At 35.5% G+C, this 13,238-nt stretch overlaps 1 long non-coding RNA gene across 6 annotated transcripts; it reads right to left on the bottom strand.

Annotated features, from left to right (window-relative positions):
• Positions 1 to 3,808: 3,808 nt before the first annotated feature.
• Positions 3,809 to 12,511, bottom strand: LOC145824732 (uncharacterized). Of its 6 annotated transcripts, none has more exons than XR_014366750.1 (6): positions 12,435 to 12,511; positions 11,513 to 11,685; positions 9,313 to 10,089; positions 5,584 to 5,628; positions 5,456 to 5,508; positions 3,809 to 4,028 (listed from the first exon to the last, which is right to left on the bottom strand). It is a non-coding gene; the product is annotated as an uncharacterized LOC145824732 (long non-coding RNA). The 6 variants fall into 6 exon arrangements; XR_014366751.1 differs by having other exon boundaries at positions 4,014 to 4,028; positions 5,456 to 5,492; XR_014366749.1 differs by lacking the exon at positions 5,456 to 5,508.
• Between the last annotated feature and the right edge of the window lie 727 nt (positions 12,512 to 13,238).

Here is a 13,238-nt window from a genome sequence, read left to right as displayed (position 1 = left end):
AGCGCGCATTGAGATAGGTTACGATACCTTCCGATTAGCGCCCGGTAAATCGTGTTGTGATTTTGATGACTCGTATAGTCAATGTTGTGGTTTTGGATTGATAGGTGCCCAATTGCTCTTCTGTGCCGAGACCGGTAAATGTGGGAGTAATTGATGATGTTTATTATTGTATGACTCGTGCGATAATGACAGTTGTGTGAAGAGTACTCGATGGGTTTAATTGTATATCATAAATTGTCAATGATAATGAAATTGTTTTGTGAAACTAAATGGGAATTAAGAAACTGGTCTATTTTGAAAATATTATGCACGACTTGTAAGGAAACGGAAAAAGAAATTATATTTCTTGGTTATTAAAAATGGAACATTTTTTAAAGATATATATATATATATATATATATATATATACATGTGTATATTTTGTGTATCAAATGACACCCTATGTATACACCTATAACATCGAGTATCTATGAAGTGTTATTGCTTAGAATCATTGTGAATCCGTATTGGACCTTTGTGTTTCCCTCATTGCTAAACCATTTTTAGGTGCTGAGTAGGTTGCTTCCTTCAAGGATCAAGAAGTGTTTTCAATTGAGGACTAATTCTTGTTGGTTGTGGGTGAACAATTTATTTGTCATAGAAATGATGTTGTTCATGCATTGTAATTATTGATTTTGTAATATTCGATGTAAGTCTAAGCTTATAGATTGTAACTTGTGATATTGTAAGTTCCATCATTTATATTATTCGAGAGAGAATACTTTCTATTTATTCATTTGTACTGTTATTTCCATACTTGTGTTATGAAGTCAGACTTTAACAAGCATTTGGTAATGTATCCGAGTAATAAAATTGGGGCATTACAAATAATATTAAAACGTGCAACTAAGTCTTCATTATATTGGTTATTCGTGTCAATTTCGTGTTATACATATTTGATACTAACCCGACCTATTTAATATTGGTATTATCGGATCGTGCCATATACATGTTCATGTCAGGAAATGATCAACCCTAACTTGCTAATTTTGTGTACGATTCGAGTCGTGTTATTGTGTCATTTTGCAAATTGACACACCCCAACATTGTATTACTTGGATAACATTACCAAAACCATTATTATAATTTGAGAGATATCGTATTGGTATTCAAAACATTAACCATGGTTAATAGATAAGGCTTCTCTCATTCAAAAATATATATTCGATACAACATGTGACATAATTAAATAAATTGCTCACGGGCTTACATAATTACATAAACGAGAAAGGGTCCAACCCTTTTGCAAAAATGGCATTCTGCCGGCAAATATAAGGCCCCGTGGCCAACAGATAAAGAAGATGCTCGATCTTAAAACACTTCTCATCATTCACCTGAAAAAGGATTAGCAACGTGAGATGAACATAAAGTCTAGTAGTGATCCCAACATTATCCTAAACAATAACAACTTACAGATAGCTATGATCATGAATGCTCCAATTCATACTATGTAAATAATGTGATGGTTTGTACTAAAATATATTTACATAAGTATACATTTCCCAAAATCATCTAAATCGTTCAACAATATAGGTAGTTTACATTTCCTTCTTGTTTTCCATTTCAACAATATTACTTAACAATTGTTTGTTTTTGAAATACATTAACAAAAGTTATGTTTTCCACTTTTTACTTACAAACTCAATACGTAACTGTGATAACCCTGTCCGATATTATGCTAATTAATCTTGATTATGATTGTGATTATGTGATTGATATGATTTTGTGTGCCATTTATATGAATATATATGGTTTTGAATTTTTATCTGCTCACCGTAGGAATATCTGTTCAACTTACTGTTATAAATTGAAAATTGAAGGCCTTGTCAGCCACAGAAACCGAAATTGATTGCGCCATTGTGATTGGCATAATTTTTAGAGCCTACAATGAAATTTAATTGCAAATTTATTCGGATCAAAATAATTAGATTCAGAACGATTAATTGGGCACTATTATTAACCTTAATCAATTTGATTAAGTGTGAGACTATAAAAAGGGGCTCTATTACACTTATATTGATTTGGTTTTGAGCTCAAGTCTGAAATTGCACTCTAGAGAGAGAGTGTGCCGGTTAGAGAGAGAGGAAGCTCAAGTTGATGAATTGCTCAAGAAGCTTGAAGATCTTGGAGTGTAACTCAAGAATTAGCTATAATTTGGAAGATTTGAACCTCTAGGTGAGCTTTTGAGCATGGATTCATGAGTATAAGTTTGTAAATTTGTGTATTCAAGCTAGTTGGGTAATCAAGAACATAAATTGAAATGAAATTGAAGAATTTAAAGCTTATATGTACATGTATATAAGAATTTTCCATGAAGTTGTATAATTGAGCATGATGTAGAATTGTGGATAAAGTTCATGCTTTTGATCATCATTTGTATCATCTAAGTTGAAAATTGAAGTTGTAATTCACATGTAAGTGCAATTCATAGAAGCATGAGTGTTGGATGCATGAAATTGAAGTATTGATGATGGGTTTGATATGAATCGTGTGTGTATGTAAGTAATTCATGGAAATTAAGCTTCATAATGTTGTAATCTAGCATTTGTATCATGTTAGAAGGTTTGCATGTGAAGTATAAGTCGTGGTATGCAAGTTATTTGAGTTTGAATGCAAGTTTGAGCCACAAGAACAGTTTTGGAAAACCTAGAATTTGGCACGTTCACTCGAGCGGGGAAAGCGCCGCTCGAGCATGAAATGCAAGCTCCTAGCAGTTTTGCAGTCAGTGATGTCTGCTCGAGCGGGGACATTCATGCTCAAGCGGGGAGCCATGTAGTGTGACCTTCAGCTCGAGTGACCGAATTCACGCTCGAGCGTAAAAATGAGGCAACCAGCACTTTTGCAGACCAAAGGGGGTCCGCTTGAGCGAGGAACCCTGTTTCTGAAATTTTGTGAAATTGAATTGAGTTTCATTTTCCGTTCTCTTCCATCTCTAAATGCTCTTAGGCATGCATCAAGCAATGTAAATGAGTTAAAAGGGTAACAACGAAGGCTAAGAGGAATATATGAATTAAGAAGGGAATGAATCGTTTGTGACCCCTTATGTTTATGAAATTTGTAGGGTCAGGCACAAAGGCAAATCCACCGGTAGATCACTGTGAGTAATATCTTAATAAAGATATCTAAATTATGCTATTTGTCCAATTGCTTACTTTCATATAAGTCTTGTAAGTATGTTACATTGAATTGGGGACAAATATTTGTTATGCCATGTGAATTGGCTAAAGGCCGTTGGATACAATTGACTGGGCTAAAGGCCGTTTGACATGAATGATTGGGCCAAAAGCCGTCTGACACGAATAATAGTCCGACCTGAATGATAGTGTGACACATGAATGACTGGGCCAAAGGCTGCCTGACATGAATGATAGTCTGACTTATGAATGATTGGACCAAAGGTTGTCTGACACGAATGATAGTCTGACACGAATGATAGTCTGACTTATCAATGATTGGGCCAAAGGCCGTCTGACAGGAATGTTAGTCTGACATGAATTATAGTCTGACACGAATGATAGTCTGACATGAATGATAGTTTGGTATGAATGTGTCACGCCCTAAACTTGCCCCTAAAAGTTTGGGCATGACCTACACAAAAACGGACGCATAACCTGGTATACATATCATATGGGGCTTGAACGGAAGCATTTACCAATATAAATTAACATAAATAAAAGAACTGCATCCATTGAGCGACCACTATCATGCCAGGATCACAGACAGAACATAAGGCAAACAAACATACAGTGACGTGCACCAAAGAGTTAGCTATGTACATATATATATATACAGACCCAGCCCTTAGAATTGGGCGTAAAACAACATGGATAGGCAAAGGAATTATATATACATCAACCTTAAGCAAACAATCAGAGTGTAAAATCAAAAGTTTAGCAAAAGGGCTGCCTTCACTTAAGTGCCTGGATACTCTGAGGTTGAAAAAAGAGGCACGGATGCCATGGGTTAAAACTGACCTCCAGGTGGAGTGCCTACAGAAACAGACATAAGACAAAGTGAGTCAAGCTCAGTGAACAGTAGTACATAAACAATTTAAAGATTAACTTAATTTACTTACAATGTACACATTTCTCTAATTAGATAAGTAAATGCAAAAAATCCTGTGGTTAGTCTGATTCTGTACACATTTTAGGACAGTCTTGTCGGTTCATAACTTCATAGGTTGGCCCTTGGCCTGATGGGTTCACACATTCACAAATTAGCCCTTGGCTTAACTTAGATGCATAACTTCACAAATTGGCCCTCGGCCTTTGTGATTCATAGTTTCACAAGTTACAGATTCATACTACACAAGTTGGCCCTCGGCCTCATAATTTCAGAATTCACAAGTTGGCCCTCGGCCTCATAAGTTCACAAATTCACAAAGTGGCCCTTGGCCTCATAAGTTCACAAATTCACAAAGTGGCCCTCGGCCTCATAAGTTCACAAATTCACAAAGTGGCCCTCGGCCTCATAAGTTCACAAATTCACAAAGTGGCCCTCGGCCTCATAAGTTCACAAATTCACAAAGTGGCCCTCGGCCTCATAAGTTCACAAATTATACCTTTCATATCTTCACAATTTATATCTTTCATAAGTTCACAAGTTATTCCTTTCATATCTTCACAAATTATATCTTTCATAAGTTCACAAGTTATTCCTTTCATATCTTCACAAATTATATCTTTCATAAGTTCACAAGTTATTCCTTTCATATCTTTCGTAATTTCACATAACCGGGTGGTGACCCATAAAGGGACCAAATTGGCTTTAAGCCCAGCTCTTGTAGGTATGGACTCAAGAGGTGGTTCGCATTGCAGCACTTAGTTTCGTACTAGGAATCAATAGTTCTTGAAGACTGAACAATTCATATTATGTCATAGCATAAACGAAGTGAATAAACATAACATAATAATGCCAGGTTCATACAAATACCGTTCACAATGGTGCACATAAATTTCCCTTTATGATTCATTACATGTAGCCATAGTCATCTTACATATAACAAAGTATTAATAATAATTATTTACAGAAACACATGTGTCGTTACAGTACTATTCGTGGGGATAGAACAAGTCGCACCATAACGTGAGTCATATAACAATGTTATTGATATTCAATTCTTTGACATATGAGGAAACCCATGGTTCTGTTCGATTTTCATTTCGTTAATCCATTTTAGGCAGATGTCTATGTCATAAAACATGTATCGAACTAAATAAGGCTGTAGGAGTCCAGGATAGGACGTTCAAAATGTCATGTTCCCATTAAGCGGGATTTATATTCATAATCCCTTCTTGCCAACCAGTTGCATAATATTAATAATTCTTGTGCGGAGTTATAGGTAATTTACAGGTTATTATACATTAAGGATAACCATTAACCATAATCAAAATGTAGAGTAGTTTCAGCGTCATACCGAAGTGCACATAATCTTTCAATGTTCTCATCGATCCCTAAACAACATAAATGCTTACAAAGAACAATGCGTCAACAATAAGAATTATTTACGGTAAATAAACGTACGATTGCAGAACTACTACTCACAGTGATCAGTTCCCGGTGGTAATAGGACGATGTTCTCGTCTCGACCTACAAGTACAGTGCACAACACATAATATGAGATTATACTCGATCATTTACTTGTTCTCTTTGATCATTCACTTAATTAGCCATGGTGGTACCAAGCTCATTATTTCTTAATAAGTTATACTCCATGTCACAGAAACAGGAGAAATCAATGGAAAATGGTTTAGGTGAAGAAATGGTATAAAATTAGTTGACAGAAAGTGAACAGTCATCACTAATTTGGGCATAACTATTTTTGTATTTAGAATTTGGGAGTGAGACCACTTCCATTGGAAACTAGACTTCCGGGGCTTGATTTTAGGCTCAAGAATCACTCAAAACGGAGCCCCGAGGCAAAAGATATGCTCATTCAAAGATGGCTGGACAAAGCTGTCTCCCGCACGTGCGGGAAACAGGGCCGCACGTGCGGCTCTGGGCAGATTGCTGTCCGAAAATGGCAGAAAATTTGGGACTTCTCATTTTCAAAAGCAAACCTTAATTACATGTAAATCAAAGCCCAAAACCCTTTAATACATGACCAATTTCACATTATTATTCTCCATCAAACATCATAACCTCAAAATAAACAAATATAATGACTTTAATTCTTCAATTAACCAACTCTTAAGGAATCAAGGTTCAATTCATGAAAAGAGTTTATCTAAACTTATATCTATCAACCAAAACTCAATTAGGTGGTTTCTCTTCATTTGAGTTCATGAATTTAAACTAGTAATAGATCAATCTTAAGGGGTTAAGTTGATTTCACATACCTAGAGCCAATCTCTTGAAGTAATTCCATCAATTTTCCCATCTTTCCTCTTCATTCTCAAGCTCTTCCTTCCTTCTTCTCCTTGAGTTCTCTATCTCTCCCTCTCTCACGTGGCTCCCCCTTTCCTCTAGATATTTTTTTTATTCTAAGAGATGAGTCCATCCACTCATAAGGCACCCATAATATAAGTATACACATACACACCAACATAACACAATAGAGAGAGCCAAACGTGGCCTTACGATTCGTACGAAATCAAATTTCAATTAAACTTCCCAGATAACTCTAAAAATTATGAGGATCATAAATATGTCCCCTGTTCTGGTTTCTGAAGCCTCTAATGCCTTCAATTTGCAATATAAAGTTAACTACCCAAACGTGCATTAACGAATCAGACAAATTAGATTTCCAATTAATTGTCCCAAATAGTTCCAAAAATTCCCATTAACATATCCAAGTACTCAATTTTGATTTCTGTACCCATATAGGTCGGTAATTTCAATTTTAAATCCGTAACTCAATAGATAATGCTTCAATTCCAAAAGATATAATTAAATTCAAATACCTCATCTCATAGTTAAATGCCAATGATTTCTTATATGCATTTTGGGGTCCTTACATTCTCCCCACCTTAAGAAGTTTGGTCCTCCAAACTTGATTCACCTTGTCATAAGTCTAGTTCTGTCCTAGACATATAATATTTCTCAATTATTTAGCCATTCACAATCCTATACAGTCAATTTCAATGGAGTTTTCTCCCAAAACTACACGTAATTCATCTTTACTGACTAATTGGTAACCCAATTGATAATAATACTTAATAACATCAAAGCATCGTCTCATCATTCACAATCCTGGTACATTTCAAGTTATTGATTCAAAGGCCATACCTTCCAGACACTATAACAACTTAAGGACATTCAGAAATGGATTCACTCAAGTATTCGATTACATGAGACTCATGAGCTGTCATACATAGTTCAAACTTTTTAGGTTCACAAACAACCCCAACTCGTACTCCCTCGAAGGTTAAGGAAATGTTTACTAGATAATCATGTTTCAAAGGCACATGCATCTTACAACAATTAAACCCAGAATAACAAATAAGTTCTAGATCAATGACTTTGTGGCTCCTTGCTTACTCTCAGAGTTAGACTTATCAGTTCAAATCAGATTTCTAACAGACTCCAAATGACAACGCAAATCCCATATCAAGGAATTACATGTTCAGAGTAAATTATCAGTAAAACCAAATACGTATCCAACCTTAATGATCACAATTCCCGAATTACAATAAGGTAAAATCATTTAAAATCCATGTTTGCTTGGAAAATCTTAAAGTCAACATCATGACATCAAACACATAATACATTTACCATAAAGCTATTATATTCTTGTTCCATATTTAGTAAAATGTTCTTATCATGAACAAAACATTTCCAAAAATATGTAATACATAAAGTTCATCAAACCTTTCATAATTACATAAAATACGTTGTTCAGAGACATTACCCAGAAACTTATCAGACCTTTCAAAGATTATTAGATGATGGAATAATTCCCAATAGCATTAAACTTATTTAAACTTTGGCAGAACAATCTTTGATCCAACTTATAATAGATAAGACAGAATGACTTCAAGTTCAACACAGAGCATTCATCAAGCATGCTACACTGAATTATCAAATGGAAAACTCATTCATGTATAGCAAAATATCTCTTTCAGGAAACTTGTCACATCCTGAACATTCGGAGTTTCGTAACATACTTAGTCATCTTGAAGAAATTATTCGGAAAGCTTATCATATCATACACATGGTAGAAGTTCTTAGCATTCTTTATCATTTCAGAAAATACATCATATAAAACATTTCATAACCCAAAATATAAATTTCATAAACATCGTATAACATAGTCATTTTCAAAATCCTTTATACAAAAGTATCTTTTACAAAGACATTACTTACTCAGGTCTATAGTCAACTCACACAGGATAACACATTATTCATCTATGTCAGAAGTACCGAACGTAATTGGTAGTGTGACACCTCTAAATAACACAGATCACATAAGTTCCATTCCAATGATCACTCATTTGCAGATCACATTAAAGGAACAAGCCTTGAATTAATTCGCATACAAATATTTCACCCTTAATTTGACAATTTGCAATATCTAACATTTGCATGTTTACACAGAAATATATCATAGAAATGACTTCTCAATCTTAAGTCATTAATACCCGTAGGCAGGGTTTTTGTTCTTATGGGAAAATATCATATCCCTATTTATTTAATTGATCTCAAAGTAGTCAATAACTACCCATTTTCTTACAAGTATCATGTGGACAAGCACATAACCTGGATAAGGTCCTTCATGTCATTTAACCATTCCTTATAAAATATCCTGATTATAGATTACAGACCACTCATAAACAAAACAGATTACAGATTTCCATCAACAAATCCCGTTAACCCATAAACAAAACTCATTCGACATCATCAATAATCCTCTTGGTTCCCCAGCAGAAATCGTCAATAATTTCCTCAGTTCACAAAATCACATTTTTTTTTTTTTTTTTTTTTTTTTACATGTTGTTTCAAGCTCAATATGCATAACTTCTTCTTACAGCCAATCATACTCAACATGATTTCACTTATTCTGCAAAACACATCTTATCAAATATTCAAATACAGTAACCTCTCAAAATCAAAGATCTAGACATTATTTTGGCAAGGAAGACATAACTATAGCATAAAGGTTAGAGGATCACATATATCGTTTTCTTTGATCTTAGAAATATTCCATACTTAGAGTTTAATCACTCCATCTAAACAGATGTTAGGAAGCACAATCACGTTATTATCGTTTCTTACGGGTAATTACCAACCCAAAATAACAACAGATGTCACACATTGGCATATAAATTATCTTACCGATGAGTTCGAACCCTCACTGCGCTTCCGCTGCGCAACTTTGTTAATTTAATCCCATAATTTTCCTTTCCATTTTGTCTAATCGTGCGGGGGTCGAACCTTCCAGATCTTCCGTCTTTATACTTACCATATTCTGCATCACAACCAATCGCCATATACACAAAGAAAATACAATAGACATGGATCATGATCATTAGCGTTACCAGATACACTTAACGTTGCTATCCATCTTTTCATATGCAGTAAGGATGTCATGCATGATACCTAAGTCTTTTCTAGACATCCTAAGCCCAATGGATTCGTGTGTGAGATAGCAACTCGTGCTCTGATACCACTTGTCACGCCCTAAACTTGCCCCTAAAAGTTTGGGCATGACCTACACAGAAACGGACGCATAACTTGGTATACATATCATATGGGGCCTGAACGGAAGCATTTACCAATATAAATTAACATAAATAAAAGAACTGCATCCATTGAGCGACCACTATCATGCCAGGATCACAGACAGAACATAAGGCAAACAAACATACAGTGACGTGCACCAGAGAGTTAGCTATGTACATATATATATATACAGACCCAGCCCTTAGAATTGGGCGTAAAACAACATGGATAGGCAAAGGAATTATATATACATCAACCTTAAGCAAACAATCAGAGTGTAAAATCAAAAGTTTAGCAAAAGGGCTGCCTTCACTTAAGTGCCTGGATACTCTGAGGTTGACAAAAGAGGCACGGATGCCATGGGTTAAAACTGACCTCCAGGTGGAGTGCCTACAGAAACAGACATAAGACAAAGTGAGTCAAGCTCAGTGAACAGTAGTACATAAACAATTTAAAGATTAACTTAATTTACTTACAATGTACACATTTCTCTAATTAGATAAGTAAATGCAAAAATCCTGTGGTTAGTCTGATTCTGTACACATTTTAGGACAGTCTTGTCGGTTCATAACTTCATAGGTTGGCCCTTGGCCTGATGGGTTCACACATTCACAAATTAGCCCTTGGCTTAACTTAGATGCATAACTTCACAAATTGGCCCTCGGCCTTTGTGATTCATAGTTTCACAAGTTACAGATTCATACTACACAAGTTGGCCCTCGGCCTCATAATTTCAGAATTCACAAGTTGGCCCTCGGCCTCATAAGTTCACAAATTCACAAAGTGGCCCTTGGCCTCATAAGTTCACAAATTCACAATGTGGCCCTCGGCCTCATAAGTTCACAAATTCACAAAGTGGCCCTCGGCCTCATAAGTTCACAAATTCACAAAGTGGCCCTCGGCCTCATAAGTTCACAAATTCACAAAGTGGCCCTCGGCCTCATAAGTTCACAAATTATACCTTTCATATCTTCACAATTTATATCTTTCATAAGTTCACAAGTTATTCCTTTCATATCTTCACAAATTATATCTTTCATAAGTTCACAAGTTATTCCTTTCATATCTTCACAAATTATATCTTTCATAAGTTCACAAGTTATTCCTTTCATATCTTTCGTAATTTCACATAACCGGGTGACCCATAAAGGGACCAAATTGGCTTTAAGCCCAGCTCTTGTAGGTATGGACTCAAGAGGTGGTTCGCATTGCAGCACTTAGTTTCGTACTAGGAATCAATAGTTCTTGAAGACTGAACAATTCATATTATGTCATAGCATAAACGAAGTGAATAAACATAACATAATAATGCCAGGTTCATACAAATACCGTTCACAATGGTGCACATAAATTTCCCTTTATGATTCATTACATGTAGCCATAGTCATCTTACATATAACAAAGTATTAATAATAATTATTTACAGAAACACATGTGTCGTTACAGTACTATTCGTGGGGATAGAACAAGTCGCACCATAACGTGAGTCATATAACAATGTTATTGATATTCAATTCTTTGACATATGAGGAAACCCATGGTTCTGTTCGATTTTCATTTCATTAATCCATTTTAGGCAGATGTCTATGTCATAAAACATGTATCGAACTAAATAAGGCTGTAGGAGGCCAGGATAGGACGTTCAAAATGTCATGTTCCCATTAAGCTGGATTTATATTCATAATCCCTTCTTGCCAACCAGTTGCATAATATTAATAATTCTTGTGCGGAGTTATAGGTAATTTACAGGTTATTATACATTAAGGATAACCATTAACCATAATCAAAATGTAGAGTAGTTTCAGCGTCATACCGAAGTGCACATAATCTTTCAATGTTCTCATCGATCCCTAAACAACATAAATGCTTACAAAGAACAATGCGTTAACAATAAGAATTATTTACGGTAAATAAACGTACGATTGCAGAACTACTACTCACAGTGATCAGTTCCCGGTGGTAATAGGACGATGTTCTCGTCTCGACCTACAAGTACAGTGCACAACACATAATATGAGATTATACTCGATCATTTACTTGTTCTCTTTGATCATTCACTTAATTAGCCATGGTGGTACCAAGCTCATTATTTCTTAATAAGTTATACTCCATGTCACAGAAACAGGAGAAATCAATGGAAAATGGTTTAGGTGAAGAAATGGTATAAAATTAGTTGACAGAAAGTGAACAGTCATCACTAATTTGGGCATAACTATTTTTGTATTTAGAATTTGGGAGTGAGACCCCTTCCATTGGAAACTAGACTTCCGGGGCTTGATTTTAGGCTCAAGAATCACTCAAAACGGAGCCCCGAGGCAAAAGATATGCTCATTCAAAGATGGCTGGACAAAGCTGTCTCCCGCACGTGCGGGAAACAGGGCCGCACGTGCGGCTCTGGGCAGATTGCTGTCCGAAAATGGCAGAAAATTTGGGACTTCTCATTTTCAAAATCAAACCTTAATTACATGTAAATCAAAGCTCAAAACCCTTTAATACATGACCAATTTCACATTATTATTCTCCATCAAACATCATAACCTCAAAATAAACAAATATAATGACTTTAATTCTTCAATTAACCAACTCTTAAGGAATCAAGGTTCAATTCATGAAAAGAGTTTATCTAAACTTATATCTATCAACCAAAACTCAATTAGGTGGTTTCTCTTCATTTGAGTTCATGAATTTAAACTAGTAATAGATCAATCTTAAGGGGTTAAGTTGATTTCACATACCTAGAGCCAATCTCTTGAAGTAATTCCATCAATTTTCCCATCTTTCCTCTTCATTCTCAAGCTCTTCCTTCCTTCTTTTCCTTGAGTTCTCTATCTCTCCCTCTCTCACGTGGCTCCCCCTTTCCTCTAGATATTTTTTTTATTCTAAGAGATGAGTCCATCCACTCATAAGGCACCCATAATATAAGTATACACATACACACCAACATAACACAATAGAGAGAGCCAAACGTGGCCTTACGATTCGTACGAAATCAAATTTCAATTAAACTTCCCAGATAACTCTAAAAATTATGAGGATCATAAATATGTCCCCTGTTCTGGTTTCTGAAGCCTCTAATGCCTTCAATTTGCAATATAAAGTTAACTACCCAAACGTGCATTAACGAATCAGACAAATTAGATTTCCAATTAATTGTCCCAAATAGTTCCAAAAATTCCCATTAACATATCCAAGTACTCAATTTTGATTTCTGTACCCATATAGGTCTGTAATTTCAATTTTAAATCCGTAACTCAATAGATAATGCTTCAATTCCAAAAGATATAATTAAATTCAAATACCTCATCTCATAGTTAAATGCCAATGATTTCTTATATGCATTTTGGGGTCCTTACAGAATGAGTGGGCCAAAGGCCGTCAGATATGAACGATTGGGCGAAGGCCGTCGGATCTGATTGATTGGGCCAAAAGGCCGTTAGACATGAATGGATGGGCCAAAGGCCGTCGGGTATGAGTTAATTGGGCCCGAGGCCGTTTGATATGTCTAGAACTTTAGTCAATTGATACATTAAATAGAAACA

Source organism: Camellia sinensis, chromosome 4 (assembly GCF_055761805.1).
Source record: "Camellia sinensis isolate YWXY chromosome 4, ASM5576180v1, whole genome shotgun sequence".
Lineage (NCBI taxonomy): Eukaryota > Viridiplantae > Streptophyta > Magnoliopsida > Ericales > Theaceae > Camellia > Camellia sinensis.
The sequence above is the reverse complement of the archived record's forward strand: the minus strand, read 5'-3'. Positions and strand labels throughout refer to the sequence as shown.